This window comes from Anser brachyrhynchus, assembly GCF_964034855.1.
Source record: "Anser brachyrhynchus genome assembly, chromosome: Z".
Classification (NCBI taxonomy): Eukaryota; Metazoa; Chordata; class Aves; order Anseriformes; family Anatidae; genus Anser; species Anser brachyrhynchus.
In genome coordinates, this window is record NC_137697.1 from 56,637,085 (window position 1) to 56,654,766 (window position 17,682).

General features: G+C 40.5%; 1 protein-coding gene across 8 annotated transcripts in view; it reads right to left on the minus strand.

The window, feature by feature from the left end:
• PAM (peptidylglycine alpha-amidating monooxygenase) overlaps positions 1-1,888 on the minus strand; it is a 140,846-nt gene extending 138,958 nt beyond the window's left edge. For all 8 annotated transcript variants that reach the window (XM_080572790.1, XM_080572788.1, XM_080572789.1 and 5 more), the window contains exon 1: positions 1,768-1,888. The gene's annotated coding sequence lies outside the window, so the exon portion shown is untranslated. The remainder of the gene's footprint in view (positions 1-1,767) is intronic.
• Between the last annotated feature and the right edge of the window lie 15,794 nt (positions 1,889-17,682).

The following is a 17,682-nucleotide window of genomic DNA, read 5'->3' on the forward strand; positions in this document are numbered from 1 at the left end:
ATCAGTGACAGTCAGATCAAATTGTTATGTGGAAAACTGGCAAGTTAGTGACTTTTAAAAACAGTCTTCATTTCATTGTACACACCATTGTTCTTGAGCACGCAACATGGGTACTTCCCTCAACCTGTCAGAGGAGGACTGCAGCAGAAATCCTGAGCCATGACTACTTGTAAAACCAGGCAACATGCCAGGAACAAGCTTGTCTTCAATACGTATGCCTTTATCACCACAGTTCCTTAGGATCTACACACAGGAATCAAGAAGAAAATTTCTCTCAAACCGAACACTTCCCTGAAATCAACCACATGCAGGGAAATAACATCTGAAAAAGCAGATTAGTTCATATGCTATTCTATTCGACACACAGTGGGTTGGAGGGCATCTCACCACTTGACAAGGAAACTGACAAAGCAACGCAGAGGTGGACCTGTACTCTGGATCAGATCTCTCTGCCTCCACAAGCCTGAGGGAGGAAGGTGTGCGTGTTCCCCACGTGCTCTTGGCTGTTTGTCAGCCCACACCCGCGGGCCTCTCCTTTCCACTTGCACCTGTAGTGGGACCAGCACATCACAGAAACTAGCTGAGTTCAGGACTCAGCTTTCAAACCAAATTCAACCTGCTTTCCATTTTTTCTGCAAGCACGAGTTGGCAAACGCTCACCAATCTCTGTCAGAATTATTTTTAATCTCCTGATGGTGAGGCACTGGCACAGGTTGCCCAAAGAAGCTGTGGATGCCCAATCCCTGGAGGTGTTCAAGGCCAGGCTAGATGGGGCTGGGGGCAGCCTGGTCTGGTGGGTGGTGTCCCGGCCCATGGCAGGGGGGTTGGAACTGGGTGGGCTTTCATGTCCCTTCCAACCCAAGCTGTGCTGTGCTATCAGACACACAGTGAAAACAATAACATTCTACAAAATAAATCAGTTAAGAAAATGATATTTGGGGACTGAGCTGTAGCTGTCTGAACGCAAGATTTAGTGCCAACCCTCTTAACGCTGCAACACGCGCGAGGACACGGAGGGGCCCCCCCACGCCCAGGAGGCAGCACCCCGGGCTCCCGCAGTCAGAACTTGCAGTCCCCGCGCCAGCACCCTGCCCACACCGCTGCCTGCCGGAGGAGGTTTCCCTTTTCCCTTTTCTCTTCTCCCTCCCCGCGGAGCCCGAGGCCGGCAGCGGTGTCACCGGGCCCCTCCAGCAGCCACCACCACGAAGTTGGGGGAGAGGCGAACAAACCCCGGACGGGTGCGTGAGCCACAAAATAAGAGAGCTTAAAAAAAAAAAAAAAAGGAAAAGAAAGAAAGAAGGAAAGCGACAGCCGTCGCTCGCAAGGCGGTGGGAGCCATAACATCGCGGCTCAGACCCGCCTCGGGGCGGCAGCGAGCGGAGACCCCTCGGTGTTTTGGGGTGACCCGGGGCCCAGCGCCGCCGTCTCCGTCCCCACGGCCCCGGAGGAAACTTCTCCGGCTGAGGACCGGCCACCTCCGGCCAGCCGGGACGCGGCACGGCCCCGGCCCCGGCCCCGGCCCCGGCCCCGGCCCCGGCCCCGGCCCCGGTCCCTGTGGCAGCTCCAGCCCCGCTGGCCGGGCCCTCGCCCTCCCGGGGAAGGCGGCCCCGTCCCGCCCGGTCCGGTCCGGTCCGGTCCGGTCCGGTCCGGTCCCGTCCCGTCCCGTCCGGCGGGGCACAGCGCCCGGGCCCCTCCGTCCGCAGACACCGGCGGAGCAAACCGCCGCAGCCACCTCCTGCTCCTCGCCCCCCGTCCCCACTCACTCACCGCGGCGGCCGCGCTCCGCTGGCGGCGGCAGTGACACCCGGGGCTGCCGCGCTCCGCCGCCACCGCCGCGACCCCTTCCTGCCACCGCCCCGCACCGCCCCGGGGTGGAGACAGCCCCGCCACCACCCCCCGCCCCGCACCGCCCGCACCGCCCCGACCGGGACGCGGCGCCGTGCACGTCGCCCTCTGCCGAGCAGTGGCGGGCGGCGGGGCCGAGCTGGATCAGGGCGTCTCGGTCCCCGGCGGCGGGCGGCGAGGTGCCGAGGGCTCCCGGCAGAGGCACGGCCGTATCGCCGGGCGGCCCTCCTCCTTGCCGGTACCGCGTAACTTTGTGCCGGGCTGCTCGCCTCTCGGCCGGGAAGCTGAAGGCCCGGCCGAAGGGCTTCGGGCCTTACCCTGGGCCGTGGAAGGAGCCCCAAACAGTCCTGGGTATGCAAACCTTCCCTGGGGCTGTCTTCTGGGAATACCAGGGCCCTCAAAAACCAGCCCTTCTTGTGAGTGCAGGACATCTGACCTGCAAGTATTAGTACACGGAGCCAAAGCCTTTGAAAAGGGAAATTGAAAAGCACTGACGAATTATGCTATCGACTTTTTGAAAAGGAATTGGGAACATTGAGGAAGATTTTCTTTAAGATGTTGCTTCGGATTTTTCAAAGTGCTATCTTCAAAGTTGGAAGAAATCAACATTTCGGCTTTTTGTGAATACCTTTGTATAGAAGAGGTCACTAATTTAAGGAAATGCTGCCAACTCCTATAGTAAACATTATACAATCTACCTTAATGTTTAATGGCCCTCTAAATAATTCTGCTGTACTTACTTCCATTTGCCTGTATTGCTTTCATTACTTTGAGTGTTGTTTGAATGTTGTTTTTTGTTTTTTTTTTTTTTTACTTTAATTTCAGTTATGTTACTTGTCTCTTTGCCAAATGAATCCGTACTGATTCGCAAAGCACATAAAATGAATACATTAAAACGTGCTGTTTAACTTTTGCCTCCTCATCTTCTGAACCCTGAGATGAGACTTTCCCTGTCCTTTTCTTTGAATACGATATATTCTGGCATAGAAAAATAAAACAGCTTTTTTATTTTGCAACTTAGGCTGTAGCCTCCTAGCATGAAGTGCGGAAAAATAAATTTACCACGCATTAGGCCCTCTAATTTCCTGTGAGGCTGACTTCACCGAGTTTTAAAAATATTTGTCATCATACATGATTGGGTATATACTTTAATGTCTTTTTGATAAAGACAAAGTATTCCAAATGTTCTTTTTCATAAAAGATAAATTACTATAAGGCTTTTGTGGAAATAAAACTGGTGGGGGGGGGGAGGGGCATGTTTCTTTACTTTGCAAACCCTTTCTTTAAATCTATAGACTCCTGCATTAGGTCCTAATTCAACAAATATTTCAAATATTTGGAAAGTAGATGCATGCTTAAGTAACTAAATTTGAGGTGAAAATTATATCAAATTGAAGGATTTATTTGGTCAGTGGGTACAATGTCATGATAATGCACTTAGACTTTATTGCATGCAGGAATGGACTGAATTTTATGTCCTAAACTTTGCGTCGAGTGTACTCATTCATCTGTCAGAGATGTTCATTATGAGTGCCAAGCACGGAGTTGCCACATGCCGGTTATAGATGTATGAGAAAGTATTATTTGAATGCGTCCAAAAAGCTTCTGAGTCATGCAGTCCTCCTGTGTGCGCTTCTAAAACACAGTAGTATTGGCACCGGCAAACAGCTATAGTAAATGTTAAATCATAAAGGCTGCTAGCATATATATTGATGAAATATTTTAGCTGGATGAATAAACACATAGATTCATTGATAAATTGAATGAAAGCTGTTTTGTTCTTTGTTTTGAGCATCATCTCCTCTGTTTCTGGCAGAGAAGCTCATTTCCTTTTCCACCTCCCTTTTAGGCAGAACAAAATGCCACCCTTCCTTTTTTTCTCTAGCATATATAAAAGCGCAGACAGCATATACACTGGAGAGCAGCGTGGAGATTTTACTTTGCAAATGGAGCAGCATGCTGGCAGCATAAAGGATGAAAGTCTTTGAAGAGCTCTTTTGAGGATAGAAATCAGCCCATGAACTCCTTCAGGCTGCAGTCTTATTCATCGTTATTTCCAAGATTTTTTCAAGATCTTTTTCAAGATAAAATCCATTTTTTAAAAAGAGAACCAATGAGCTGGATATGTATTATATAGATATATATCACAGACATACTTAGTGTACTTCTCATACCTCAACATAATGCAGAAATACAACAGAACAAATAACTTTCCATTGGAGGTTTAATTTTGTCTGGGTAAACAGGGAAATATGCCACAAATTCAATTATCTCTGCTAGCACCCTTAGCAAAACTTCGCTAAGGTTAGCACCTGTGTGCAATCAATGGTCCCTGTGGATTTCAGAGGAGGTAAGCTTTTTGTGGCACTGCTGCCTTTCGTATGAACAGAAGATACTAATCTTTAGCTCTGCCAGGCCAATACCTAAAAAACTGTAAAGAAAAATCATTCATAACTATTATATAGAATGATGCCGTATTTTACATACAGCTGAGGATGGTTTATACTAAGACATAGCTTCAGAGCAGAAAATATTGTTGGATCTATCTGATCTATTTGGGGTGTTGCTAGCCTACATATACACTAGTCTTTTGGTCTTAAGGCATATGAGAAATCTGACATGACTGAATGTGTGTGCCAGTGATTACTGGTGCCCCAGTGCTAGCAATTCAGTTAGTTGTCATTAATCTGAATGTACCAACATAAATAACCATCCTTGAAAATTATCCACATATCTCCTGAGGCTTATGATCTGTCTTTAAATAACCTTACTCTTGCCTGTTTGCCTCTGGGATCTCTACAAATGTCTCACTAAAATGTATTTATTTGTTTGTTTATTTATTATATGTATATATATACACTCACTTTTTTTTCTTTTTTTTTTTTTTTCTCAAAACAATTGGATGTCTGTGATAATAATGAAGGGAGACTTGCCAAAGTGTTAAGTAGATATGAACCAGACCTTAGACTCCATCTTAGACTTTGTCTAAGTATTTGGTGTAAGGAAAACCGTAGTTCAACATTCATAGTTGGTACTTGACTGTGTTAAGCTGTGACTGATGCCAGATACCAGCTCACCACTAATTTCTGCCATACATACTCGATGACTAAGGTGTCTAGTGTCGGTGAGAGTGAGTGATTAGTGATTCTAAAGGTTATCTAACGTCATTCTAAAAGGTTACCTCTTCCTAATGTAACAATGCTTGTTTGTAAAAAGGGAAGTAACAACAAATTTTGAAAGTGTTTTGAGCAAATCTGGCAGTAGTCCTCTATGCTTGATGGGGAATTGTGCTGCTGCTACATTGTAAGGATTTAAAAAGTGTTACCATTACTCGGTTTTAAGATAAGATTCCAAAATAGTGACAGATTTCAGAAAACTGAAAATACACCCACTAGTGAGGAGGAAGGCCCGGTACTGTTATGAAACCTTGAAAGAACAATAGCTGTGGACAGAGGAGATGAAAGAAGATAAAGGGAGAAGACTGGTGATGCCAAATTGTCCTCTGCATATACTTCCGTAATTGACTATACCTATAAATGTTTGTTTGCATAGAACAAGACAGAATCTGCCAGCAAAGTCCACTGAACAAACAACAGTTGTTTAACTTTTAGAGGCAATTTGTTCTATGCTAACATCATTTTTTTAAAGGTAACTGCAGCCAGGGGCACATGAACAGAGCAGCAGTTCTTGAGGCCAGAGCAAATCATACAGTGGCAGCTATGTATAAATAAGCAGATTTATGGTTTAAAGTGTGAGAAACAAGTACTGCAAAACAAACAATTGAAAAAAATGTCAATGTTTAGCCGCAATTTATCCAGGGGAAAACTTACCAGTGTTGGGCTGGAATTAAAGCACTTTTCTATGGGTTGAGTCATGCATCCACACCTTTTGAAAATCAAAATAGCTGGATTTGTCATGGGCTAACTGATGGTAGGTTCATTGCAAGCTAATTATTACACACAAACAATGCAAAATGTCACCAAAGTTACTGTTCTGGACAAGGATGTAGCCTCAGAATGAGTGCTGGGCAGATCATTCAATCACAAATATAGATCATGGCCAAGTCTGTATGTTCTATGACAAGCAGTAGGATGCTGGATGGGTGCCAGCTCTTACTTTGCTTCAGTCACTCAGTAAAATCAATATTCTGTTCAAAATTAATGCTAAAGAATGATGTTATGACGCTGATAAGAGAAAGAGTGAAATAATTTAATATTTACTTACTACTTTAGGTTTATTATAGAGTATTTAAATACTAACTAACTGAGCTTTACAACAGCAGTGTAAAGAAGATAAGGCATTTCCCCCCATTTCTACCATGTTTCACAGAATCTTGTCAACTATTCAGTTTTCTAAGACTAAAAACAAAGATACCCAGTTGTGAATATAGAACTAATTAGATAATCTCCCAAACTCCCAAAGTATTGCTCTTTTATTAAGCTATCAGTCAATAACACTTAGTTAATTTATTTTCCTTATTCTTCTTTATCCCAGAATTTGTTTGTCCGAGTTCTAAAAGTATTGTAGAGCAAGAGTCACTAGGGAATCACTCTGGAAGGCAGAGGTCTTGAACCATACCCCTTTCCTAGAGTGAAGGAGGCAAGATCCCATCACTGTGAAATGTGTGAGGGTGGTGGCCAAATTACCTGTTCTTGAAAAGAGAGCATCCAGTTCAGATATCCACTTCCACTTTGTGTGACAAAGAAGACAGCCATTACTTGAGGCCTCTGAGGAAAGGAAGATATCTAACCTTTTTTTTTTTTTTTTTTCCAGACAGATTTACTCCATCTGCTCCAAACAGAACCTTGGAAATTCATTTAATCCTTAAATCAGGAACTCATCTTCCCCCTCCTTGTAATGTGTTCACTCGTTTTGCTTCCTTTGTCTTGGATTGATCTTTGCTAGCCAGAAGATTAGCCCTGGAAGCACCTCTAACCAGATGAGGCAAGCAGCAGGATAAAATGCTGAAGTCTGGCAGATGGCCTTTGGGTCAATAATTAGGTATTTCATTGCAGAGGTCATTGTCCCTCAAGTGTACAATGATCACCTACAGAGAATGATAGCAAGCCATTAAGTGAATTTGGAATATGTGGGGGATATGACACCACAGCATGCCACCAAAACCAATTATTTCCTGGCTCGCAGGCAGAAAGCTGAACAAAGTATGCAAACCTACCTGAAATTCCCCCATGCATGACATGCTTTTGTCTGTGGCCAGTGAACCCAGATTTCCAGAAACTGAATCCTTTCACTTGGTCCTGCAACAGAGCAGATAACAACATGAGTCTAATTTTTAGCCTGATATATAATTATTCTGAAATAATTGAGCATAGTATTGCTAGAGCCAACTACATTGTTTTTCATCCATTTTCATTTCTTACATTGTGGCAGATATATTCATTCCTATTATGTTGCTGGAGTCCTCTAAATATAAACCAAAAGGTTTAACTCCATTCTACAATCCATTATAACTGAACTTAAACCTGATTATAAATTGCCTGTTTTTATGGGGAAATGTTGGACTGAAATGAGTATTGACTAAAATGCAGATAGTGCTTTTGGCACCTGTCATGGACAAAGACACAGAATAGTTTTTAAACCACAAACAAGCTTTTTTTTTTTTTTTTCCTCCTAAAAGACATAAAATCCAGATATCTAGACCTTGTGAAATACCTGTCCGTGTCTTGTAGATTTCAGTATTTTTTTCCTCTGATTTTTGTAGTCCTCCTGTAAATGCTTTTTTGATATATATATATATATATTTCTAAGATGCTACTAATCTACTTTCTTTATAGTTTATAAATCAAGGAATTCTATCTCTAAGTCTAAAATCAAATTCAGTCATTGGCTAGATCTGCTGTACATCGTGACAATATACACATGACATGAAAACCCAGAACATCAATCCCAACAAGAGACATTTGAAGTACCACATTGGTTCAATCCCTATTGAATTTCCTTTGGCATTTAGTGCAAATTCCTTAAAGTGAATAAACAATGTAAACGCAGGAACGTTTCAGTGGTGCTTTTATATGCAAATGCTCTTTGCATTCAGAGCAGACATGTTTGTATAAATGCTTGTACGAGATTCCTCTGTTTCTGTACCAAAATGGTGTTTGCTTGCATTCAGAAAACCCCACATCTTCAGTCAACTTAATGCAGAGATATAAAGATTTCCATCTTGGAAATTGTTATACTCGTTATGGATGTAAACTTAAAGCACAAACCACGGTTGTAAAAATGTACATAGAATGCTGATGACAGGTTATGACTGTCTTATCCATCAGAAAAACTAACAGCAATTCTTGGAGCTTTGTCTTTTTTCAAGGATAGGTGAGAAATACTTATCACAGTCTTAGTAATTCCCGTCCATGTCATTGAACTCTCTGGAGGAAGGAGCCTAGATGCTTCCTTCGCAACCAGCCAAGTGTATCCTCTTTTGCTGAATGCATAGAGTTTCTAATAAAAAAGTGTAAAGTTAGTGTAACATACAAGTTGGTCAGCAGAAAAATTACGTGTGCTTGAATAGATCTTTTGGTTCTTATGGGAGCAGGTTTTCAGGGGGAGGAGCATGGAGAAAAAATGCTTGGGAATTAAAACTGCTGTTATACTATTTGTCTTGCATCTGGGAGCCTATAGTTAAGTAGAAGTTCAGTGAAACACCTAAGTAGCACCGGCTGAAACTTCACTGTGTCCAAGTGATCTACAGCTGCAGTAATCATCCCCGGGTAGGTCTCATGGAAAATAGTCTTACCACTGAATATGGCAGCAACACCCTAGCATGTATATTTGATGGCAAGTTTTGCCATGTTCCATCAACTAAATATACATGTACACATTATTCTTAAGAGAGGATTTCTTCCTGTCTCTATATCCTTGAATTTACATTTGACTATAGCCCTGATTCAGGCTTATAAACAGTGAAGAACTGAAAGATTCAGTATGACTACCTTTTGTCCTTTCCTTTTATTTTCAGTAGTTTAAATTTAGAGGATTTCCTGCTCAGCATGTACATGTTTCAGGTCATCTTTTATAGTTTGTTGGATTTTTTTAGGACATCTGACTCATTTCCCACATTATATATGGAGCCCAGTAGGCTACCCCTAATCCTCTGTTTTGAGGATTCATTTCGACTAAGTGAAATTCTGCACTTAAAATACTGCATTTGTACAAGTTTTTTTTTTTTTTTTCAGTCAGCCTTCCCTTACTTGAACTTTCCTTTGTACCACAGATATAAACATAATTTTATGAAAGAAAATATTTGTTCTGTTAAACCGCATTTTCTAATAGTGGACCTGTTGTTTGGGATGGCAGAGTGACAAAACACTTACACAGTCAGGCTCTTTGTGAGCTTTATACTGTAGATCATAAAATAAAGTAGCTACATTTCCATTAAATTCTCTTAACAGCAGGGGTGGGGTTACATTATTCAGACAAGCTACCATTAAACTCTTCATTTTAACCATAGCAGAGAGGGCAGTGGAAAATGTGGTGCAGAAGGTTATTCTATTCATAACTATGAATTAGTATGGCTATTACTATGTCTTTTGTGTAAGAAATAAAGAAGTATTTCAAAAGAGGTGGTGCCCATAGTGTACAGTGCGCTGGTCTTCATTGAATAAAAATGCAAATATTCGCTTTAAGAGACAGTGTCCCTATTGGAGAAAATTACTAACTGGTTTCTCAGAAAATAAATAAATAAATAAATAAAAGCATGCACAAACAAGCCAAAGCCAGGTGACACACTATAATAACTGAGAAATGCTTTAACATTTTGGCAAATATCCTGAAAATACATACGAAGAATTCTAAGTGTTCCCGCTTAGAATAATAATAGTGGGTGCCTACTTGTTTTTTCACTAGAATTCTGAAGGAGAAAAACTCCTGAAGAGCTTGTTTCTGGGTTTTATGCTTTACTGTAATACATTTTCCCAAAGGTGAAATGCATATTTCTGTTCATACACTGCAGAGATTTCAAGAAAGCCTGGTCTTGCTCCCTGAAAACACACAAGCATTGCACTTGACATGTTAGGAATCTTCACTTATTCCTGTCCACAAACTCTACCTGGTAATGACTTAAAATATACCAGGAATTTGTGAAAATACAGAATGCAAATTGCAGATAATCTTCCAGTCACTACTGTGTCTTTGTCTCCTAGAATGTACTAAAGTTGTCAGTGCTAGCTTCCATATATTTTTGTCAAATATTTTGTTGATATTTTCTTTCATGAAATTCAAAATTATTAGAAATGTGTCTCATTTCAATGCCATTGCTGTCTCAGAAGTTTCTTGGAGTGCTGTAAGCATACCTTGTTAAAGAGAAGTTGAATGTGTCGTATTTGTTGATGTCACATACACAGGTCCTTTCATTAAATTAATTTGAAAGCTTCATTTTAAACTAAGTAACATTATAATAGAATAATGAATATTCACGGTAAACAGCCAGATCTTCTTAAAGCTTAGGAGGAGCTGAAGGATTGGCTAAGGCCAGCTCAGACTCCTATTAGTGAGTTATCCACAAGGCCACATACACCTAACTGAAGTGAACTGTCTTGAAAGAACCCATCACTGGGACTAGGGGATTTGCTGTTAAGGACTTTGGCTCAAACTCATGAGGCTGGCAGCCTATTTGAAATGCACATGCCTATCCTCATTCAAATTTTGCTGTGTCTTCACAGGTGCAGCTTATGCTAGATAATTCAATTCCAGAATGCTATTATAAAAATCTACGTGAATCTGTAAATTTATTTATACTTCTGTGTTACAATGAATTAAAATGACAATTATTTATTATTTATGTTCTAGTAATCAGCTGGACAGATTTCTTGAGGTATCCCACTGATATTGTTTATCATGGGATGAAGACATCCAATATAAAGCAAATCCATCAGGTTACAAATGCATTTTTAAAATAATTCTTTCCATATTTTTTGTTATTTGTAACTGAAATATTGAGCAGAGTACTGATGTTATGTATATCCTTTAGAGGCATCTGTCAGTACAGTTTATTTGACACAAGGTATTAAAGAAAATGAAAATATTCACAGAAACAGTAATTCCTCAGTAAAACTTTAATGTCTTGTTTGTGAAATCTTTGCTCATATAGTGGAGTGAAAGAGAGACCAGAAAGTTACCTGTTCCATTACACTGCCACAAAGCAAAGTCATTATGCCTAAAATGAATACTTTTTCATTTAGGTACTTCTGCGGGTTATAGACAGATATATCTTATGTACATCTTCCTTCAAATTAAATAATTTTGGAAAAAAGACCTTTTTGAAAACTACTGTGATTGTAGTGCATATTTATTGTTTCCGTCAACATTTTTCTTTGACAGTATACCAGCAGGCAATATTAAAACATATTCCATTTATTTAATTTTATTTGACTTTTTGTTTTTACTGTCAGCACCTGGGCATATTATATACACTACTAGATAAATACTATTTATTTATTTTTTTTAAACTCATAGCAGACAGTAAATGAGATAGCAAGGTGGCCCTTTGAATGTTTTTGACCTTGGACAGCAGACATTGAAAAATGCATGCCGTTCTAAACGCAGGTTGTCTCAATTTGTTTACTAATGATCCAGGGGACAAGGATCGTGTGTTTATCTCTGGTGCATTATGCAGTGGATTCCTGCTCCTGATCCAAGTGTGAGTGTGGCAGTTGCGACATATTGCTTCCTCTTCAGCATATAGCTGAAATTAAAGCACCCTAATTGTTCAACCACTAAAAGTATTTTTTCCTTATTTGGGAATTTGGAATTTCCATTTTTTTTTTTTTGAAATATATAGTACTGCTGGAAAATCAGGTTCACTCAAATGGACAAAACAGAGCAATGCTCTTTGTTCGTCAGCTGATGCAGAACAGTAGGGTATGTTTGAAGATCTATAAAATAACTTCATGCCACAAATGTCTATCCATTGATAGAAATGTCTATCCACTGATCTGAACACATCGTATCTCTCTGAACTTCAAACACTGAATCATAACCAGTGTTTTATGGTGCTGTGAATGGTGTGAATGGTGTCTACAGGCTAATGAAAAGTAGATGCAACCTTAGAAATTTTTTCCTTCCTACTTTTCTCTTCATCACTTTTCATGCTAAATGCATACTAATTTTGGAGAATATTTAGAAATGTTTGGGAAATTCAGAGACTTTAGTACCCCCACCCCAAGACCCCCCCCCAACCTGCATATATTCATACTGGTATTACCATGGTGCTTGTTTGAATCCTGGTTCTTGTGCCAGGAGTGAGGCAGGTGGGTTACCTGGTTTACAAAGCATAGCAGGTTTCCCAGGGAAAGCGGATGGGCAAGCCATACTCTGTTGCCACCTCTCTGAGTGCCAGTAGCTTGTTTCAGAGTGTGGTTAGTCTTACTGCCCCAGACCAACAGCAGATGGCCACAGGTGTTTATAACAGTGGTGTTTTTACAGCCCAGATATTGTAATAGCACGCAATTACCAGCTCAAGAGAATATAGGAGGTCAGAAACAACACTACCAATGGTGGGTTGTATTGGAAATGTGCATGTCATGGGTTTCTCATTGATGTAAGGCAGAAGAGAACGTGAGGACACATTTAAAGTTGACACTGGAAATATAATGTGATTCTTGATGCTTAGGAAATTTGTAGCGCAACTTAACAAACATTCCATTAGCACTGATTTAAAGGGCAATGTATTACCAACCTTAATGATATAATCACAAGGTTATTTGCCTTGGAATATATAAATACCCAGCAGATTTACTCATTTAGGATTTTGGTTCATTTAACAGATTAGGCAGTAGTTCAGTAATTACATCACATCATTTGCTACATGGGGTTTCTAGTTATATAAAGTTTTAATTGTTTTTATTTCATATTTGTTTGAGATTTTGTAGGGGGAACAAAACCTTAATAATCTAGAAAAGAGTCTTGACTAACAAACATTTCTTTAGTAATTATGCCTCAGCTATATAGCTGGCATGCTTACCATGTGTGAAAAGTTACTGTGCATCATAAAAATCTCTCCATGACCGAGAACTAAATTCAACCTTGACATCATGGAGACTGAAGCTGAAGAGCAAATTAAACCTTCTCTTCGTCAGTAAAATAGAGCTTCTCTTGGAGGGGCTTAGCCCACAATGGCAACCAAGCCAGAGCTCCTGGCCAAAATAAGAAAACGTTCCCTCCAGAGCTCTGCAAATACCTCTCCACTGAGCTGTCAGGCATCTTTCTTCCTTTCGGAAACTGTCAGTGAGACTCATACTGGTGCGTTTCTTCCAGGGATCAGGCTTAACATCATGCTGTTACGAACAAAGCACAGCCCCTTCAAAAGGGGAGAAAGGAGGGGGAGGAAATGACACGAAGAATAGCAATACATAAAAGAAGCGAGGTTTTGCGAAAAGGAATGCAAAACAGGTAGGGGTGCTTAGGGGACAGGGACGATGAACCGGGCAACGCGGTGCCAGCGGGCTGGCATGCTGTGAGTTTACCACCTGTGTTGAGGGGCTGGTGCTGCTGCTTTGTCTCTGATGCCTGTGCAGGACGGTCAGAAGCTGCAGTGCAGTGGCTGGGGCGGTGAGGCTGCAGCGCGGGGCTGCACCATGCCTGGGCAGGCTGTGCCACGGGCTCTGCATGGCCCCTTCCTGCTCACGGCCAGGGTGGCCTGCGGCCTGCTCCTGGGAGGAGAGAGCAAGGCACCACAGCCCTCGCTGTGTTCACACCTCTTCTCTCTTTCTTCCTCTCACCCCCCATCTCATCCTACTACAAACAAATGCCCTGAAGAGGAGAGTATCCTCGATGCCATTCTTCTAAGTGCAAGGGATTTGCGCCAGCTGGTTCATTCGTGTTTTAGATCCTGGATAGGATGATGTCGGGGTATTGAGGATATTGTGGGATAAAGATTATTTCCTGAGCTGGATGTAGAAAATCAGGCAGATGAGATGATATGGAAAGACTTCTAATGCTCTCCATCTTACTCTCTCTCTGTATATATACAAACGTGTCTGTGTGTGTGCGTACGTGTATGTACCTGTGTTAATAAATCATACCTAAAGGCAAAGACTTCAAAAAAATCATTGTTTCTGTCAATCATTCCGTGGCTGGGGCTTCTCCTAAGGACCCACAATTGCACATGCAGCTGGGTACATTAAGGAAAATACATATTCAGAATATGAATTATATTTCTGTGTGTAGATGGAGTGTTAACTCTAAAGCAAGTTAGCTGGCCTGCAAAGTATGGAAATAGTGGATTTCACTGTGTCAAAATAGAGTCACTTTGTTATATCATTTTACACAGTTCTACCTGCATGCTTCCTAAACTGGCATAAAACCACTCCCTTTTGGCCAAGCTGCCTACGTGGCTGTTCTCCCTAGCAATGTACTTTTGCCCAGACGATGTGCAATCATGTACCACTGAGCATTCTTTGCTTTGCATGAACTCTCTTGGCTCTTCGGTGCAGAGGAAGCTTATGCCATTGGAATAGGGCAGAGGATAGGGATGAGTATAGAACGGGACCTGTTTTGAATGTAAGAAGGACCATGCGAAAAAGGTTCTTTTACAGCTTTCCTTCCTTGTAGCCCATGGAAACCAGAGGCATCATGCTTCCCTTATTTTCTTTAAATTTTATTCATGTGTTAGAGAGCTAACTGCTAAGTGCTCAAAGAATATCAGTAATGTGTTTCTTTAAACAGAGAAGGCAGAAGGAAAACTCACAAAAGGGGTTGAAAACTAAGGAAATAAGAGGTCAGCTGGCTTACTGGCTTTCCTATGTTCATACAGCTTCCAGTATTATTGGTAGTATCCACCCTTCCCATATCCTTCAAGTCTCTCGACAGTATCTTAGACCAGAGGCCGATGCTGCTTACTGTGGTTGTCATGACTTACTGCTTGTTTGTGTCATGGCAGGGAATTCTAGCATCTTCATTTCCTAGCCATGTATTCAGTCCTGTCCTGAACTTACCAATTCACTTGTCCCTTATAATTACAACTCTGGATGAAGCTGATAAATTAACCTTATAATTACCCCCTCCATTTTAATAATAATAAAAAGAAAACCTATCTATGTTTACAAAATCAAAGTCAATGGAAAATTCCACAGCTAAAAATAAATTAGACCAACAAATTCCATTGTGAAAAAGATTTAAGGAGAATACAGCTGGACTTTATGCTAGTTACAGATGCAATATGTATGATATTTTATGAAAATTAAACTGCTGTAAGGTCAGAAACAAGACTTATTTTTGCCTTTTTTTGACCTAGACTGATATTAATTGGCCAATTAAAGGACAATATTTTGCTCAGGCTTCAGCTATTTTCTCTCTGTTTCCTTGAGATGCTGTAAGCACCATCTCTATTCCCATATCCATTATTAATTTTTTTTTTTTTTTCTCTCTGAAGAAGTAAGTGGAACCAATACAGAGGCTTGTAAAAAGCCCATGCCACCACAGCTGAACAAAAATATTTTAGCAGGAGGCCAGGTTTACAAAAGAAAGAGAAAAGTCTCCCCAGGGGTTCTTGTTTTATTCACAGCTTGAATGACCTAAAAATAACATATTACTGCATAGAATCACAGCCATATTATTCCCCATGCAGTTCTACCAACATTTCAAACTAAATTAAAGAAACCATTCTAAGTTTAGTTTCCTGAAGCTGTTTTCCAGCTCATCTTTCCATCTTCTCTGACTTCCACTTTATAACCTACACTCATTTTTTCTGCTTAATTAAGGAAATACAGTTTTATTCCCCATATGACTGTCTTGATAATGAATATCAGCATTTCCCCCTATTCCCAAATCAGAAATATATTCTTACATGCACACCTTCTCCTGTAGTTCTGTTTCCAGAAACCCACAAGATTTGTTGAGGATACAGACAAGAGTTTAATATTTTCCTCATCTCTCAGCAATAACAGAATAAAATAGCTTGAAACATATCAAGGGCATTTCAAAGCATCTTTGGGGCTTATTATAGCATAGACTAGGTTGTCATACCAGATCTATTTTCTTCTATTTTGATTCTTAGGATTGCTTCACTTACTGAAAAGAACAGAGCAAGATGACATAGTACGCCCCTTTGTTGAAGGCTAAACTTATTTTATATTAAATTAATCTCACACAGATATTTGTGTTGGTCAATTCTTTCTAGTTGATTACTGCTACAATGCCAATGGCAGATAGAAATAAGTATGTGTATGTGAATTAATGTTCACTGGATTGTTTTGACAGTGTAACCTCTCATTTCCAATTTGCATTATATAATGCTCATCAGTCAGTATCAGGATCTGGTGGCAACATCTTCTGGAACATTAGTTGCCATATTTAGTTACTGTGCAGTGTGTGAAGGCTAGTCATCCTCTGTTAGGAAATGGAAGAACTGTGTCATTGGGTTGTGATAACATTCTCACTCATAATAAAGTGGTGGACACAAAAAGTTCTTATCAACATCTGTATCTAATGCAAAATACACTTTTTGCTGGAAATCTAGAGTTAGGAAACAACCATCTTCTATATTTTTTGCAATGTTCACAGCTTTTCTCTCAATGCTGTTGCTTATGTATGTTTACTTCTTTTAGAAAGACCTTATGAAACTTTAAAAGAAGAATTATGAAAAGAAGGGGTACAGACTTTTTCCCAAATTGTAGAAGACCTGTCAGTTTCTGTCAATTTGCAAACCATATATTCTATAGATGAAACACAGGAACCTTTGGACAAGGCTGTTGGGGAAAACAGAGAACTTCTTCAAGTTCTATACAATTACCTCTGCCTGAATGAGTTGCCAAAAATAAGAAAATGCTGTCACTTAGAACATATAGTGCAGCTATAGCTGCTTATGTACTGTATATTTTGTATGCTATATGAACTTCCCTTGCCTTCAGGTTATTTCTGTTCACACCTCCAGTGCTGCACAGTGCTTTCGTCGGTTAAGAGAAGGAAACATTACAGCATTCCCCCCAAAACAGCTGCTTCTTGCACCAAAGTAAGTGATCAGTAACCAGAAAAAGAATATATATATGATATATGCGTATATATATAAACAAAACCAGAATGCAATAGCTAATAATGTTGATGTTTAAATAATAATCACTAAGCACATGTATTAATTCCTCTTGGAAATGAATGAAATACATTGCCCCATTTCCTTCAAGTGTTCCACATTCATCCCCTATTTGGTCTCATTTACATTCTGAATTGCTTCTATTTGGAAAGAAGAGAGAGAGAGAAGACAAGACTGGAAACTAGAACAATGATTTCTTATAGAATGTCTGTACAGAAAATATTAACTCTATCAAAACTTAGCCTATTATAAGGCTGAAACATGATCTGAGACCTCGTGTGCCTGAGATGCCATTAAGCCTGACATTTCTAGCACTGCCTCAAGTCCAGATTAATTTGTGTCTTGACACTCTGATTACATTGGTGGGGGTTAAAGGAGAGGAAGAGCAGTTGGGGAGAAAAAAAAAAAAAAAAGAGGAAGAAGGGGATTGCAGGTAGTTGCAGCACATCAAACTGATCAGCCTTTTCTTCAACTGCTAAGTGTGCAGAAATTTGCTAGAACCAACTCATTGCACTGGTGTGTGTGGAAACTGGGAAGCTATAACATGACTTTTCAGAGGCAGACTGTCAGTTTTGTGACATTCTTTCTGCCAGCCCATCTCTAATTTACATAACTCAGTTACTCAATTATGCCTCCAGAGGACAGAGCTGTAGTTTTTCTTCTTTGAAACAAGAATCCACAAGCACCTTCATCATATTGCTGCTGCTTATTTAACCTACTGCCATTTAAGGAAAGGGTTTCTGTTGCTGGTAGTTATCTGCTGCAGAAACGTGGTTTGGCAATATATAAGAGTT